The sequence below is a fragment of the Sus scrofa genome, chromosome 1, assembly GCF_000003025.6.
Source record: "Sus scrofa isolate TJ Tabasco breed Duroc chromosome 1, Sscrofa11.1, whole genome shotgun sequence".
NCBI lineage: Eukaryota > Metazoa > Chordata > Mammalia > Artiodactyla > Suidae > Sus > Sus scrofa.
In genome coordinates, this window is record NC_010443.5 from 262,579,396 (window position 1) to 262,581,840 (window position 2,445).

Genomic DNA, 2,445 nt, shown 5'->3' on the forward strand with positions numbered 1-2,445 from the left:
GAAGAATAGAAAGATAAGAGTAAAGTGAAAGCATAATTTTTAAGCAAGAAAAATTGTTTGAAGGAGAAAGATGAGAAATTTTAAAAGACCTCTAAATGAAAATTCATTACAGTGTACTTCTTCTCCTCTGCCCTCTCTCTTTTCATTCTCCTTTCAGACATTCAACAGCTAAACATTCAGGAGTTCCCATTGTGACTCAGTGGAAATGATGCCAACTAGTATTTATGAGGAGAAAGTGTGTTGATCCCTGGCCTCACTCAGTGGGTTAAGGATCTGACATTGTCATGAGCTGTTGTGTCGATCACAGAGGCAGCTTGATTGGATCCCACGTTACTGAGGCTGAGGTGTAGGCTGGCACCTGCAGCTCCGATTTGACCCCAAGCCTAGGAACTTCCATATACTGTGGGTGCAGCCCTAAAAGGAAAAAAACCCATTAATTATTATTAGTAATATAGAGAAATCAAAGGATTTTGGAGAATAAGTTTTCATAAAAGAAAGAAATGTGTTCAGGAAATGTCTTTGGGAAAAAGATTAGTTTAAAGCAGTATTTGGAAGATGAGAAAGTGATGACTTTTCCTAGGAAAGAGGAGGAATAGTGAGGGATTGTATCATGCTCTAAGCAGAAGCAGAGCAAAATGATGGGTCCTCATCCATGGATGTAAGTGCCCACAGCAGCCTTGTCTCACATGGGGCAAAGAGGCTAACCTACAAGAGTTTGATTGTTCACCAAGAACCAGTAGGAAACAGATTCCAGGAGAGAATAGTCCATCGTGTGTTAATCAAGGGGATGCTGCCTGGAATTTCCTCCTGCCCACCAGCTTCCTCAGGCCCTGTTTCAGGTCTTTGTTTTTCAGGCTATAGATAAAAGGATTTAGTGTGGAGGTTAAAACTGTGTAGACAATTGTTGCCATGTGGTCCCTGATGGTGTAGGAGGACACAGGCTGTAAATAGACATAGAAGTGCTTCCATAAAAGAGTGTCACCACAGTGACATGAGAACCACAAGTGGAGAAGGCTTTGCGTTTGCCAGCAGCTGAGGGAATTTTGAGAACTGCAGTAAGGATTCGTATATAAGAGAAAGCAATGCATAGAAAGGGGGTCCCCAGAAAAAAAGATCCTTCTATCATCATTACAATTTCATTGACAGATGTGGGTGAACAGGACAATTTCACTAGAGGGCTGAAGTCACAGAGAAAGTGATGAATGATATTTGAGTCACAGAAGGTGAGCTGATTCAGCAGAAGTGTGTGTAGCAGTGAGTGGAGGTGAGGCAGTGAGCAGGAGAGGGCCACCATCAGGACACAGCGGTGGTGACTCATGATGGTGACATAGTGGAAGGGATCACAGATGGCCACATAGCGGTCAAAGGCCATGACTGCTAGAAGGCAACTGTCAGTGTTTCCCAAGGCATATATAAAATACATCTGAGTCAGACACCCAGCATAGGAGATGGTCTTATGGGACAGGAAATTCACCAGCATCCTGGGGACAATGGTTGTTGTGAAGCAAATGTCAGTGAAAGACAGGAAAGTCAGGAAGAAATACATGGGAGTCTGGAGCTGGGGGTCTGAGCGGATGGCCAGGATGATGAGCAGGTTTCCTGTGATGGTGACCAGGTATATGGTGAGGAAGAGGTAAAGAGTGGCTTCTGGTCCTCGGGCCGAGAGGAGAGTCCCAGGAGGATGAACTCAGAGACACTGCTGGTTTGGTTGACTCTTTCCATTGACGTGGGTCTAGTTATACACAAGAAGTTTTGTTACAAAACATGCTCCAATTCCACACCCCAAACCATGAGAACCCAGCAAGTCTTTGTTTCCTTGAATTAGTCACAAAGAGCAGCTGTGCAGGGAAAGCTTGTCAGCTCCTGGTGCTTGATGTGGTGCTTCCTTCCCAAATCCATGGGTATCATGTGGGATGAGAGCTGGAGAGACAGAGAGGCATTTTCCTTTAGGGCCGTCAGTGGTGGATCTCCGTGATTCAAGATTTTTAGTTCCTATTCTGAGAAAGTCTGTGTCCCTGCTGAGAACATGCATAGCACAGCGGAATCTTTGCTTTTGTGGAGTTCATGTTGTACTTTGGGAGCTAGATCATCAACAAACTAATATTGAATATAATATCAGGTTGGGATACATTTTTTTTTCACATTTGAGTCCTTTATTAAACTGTAGACATTCTTAGAGACTCTTACTACATTTGGTATAAATTAGGCTCTTAGTGAAAGTTTGTTAATGGAAGAATGAATGCTAAAACCCTCAAGATCATTAACAAATGAAAAAGTGATTCAAAAGGTATATATGAATCTACTCAAAATATTAGGAAAGGTTCTTGTTTCTGAACTCAAGTTTGTCTTGATAATACATCCCTTGCATTCTGCAGTCATTCATCTACTCATGAATATTCACACTGTTTACAAAGCCACAAGGAGAATGAAAGAATAACATCAATC

The 2,445-nt window shown here is 42.5% G+C and overlaps 1 pseudogene; it reads right to left on the reverse strand.

Annotated features, from left to right (window-relative positions):
• Positions 728-1,795, reverse strand: LOC100522919 (annotated as a pseudogene).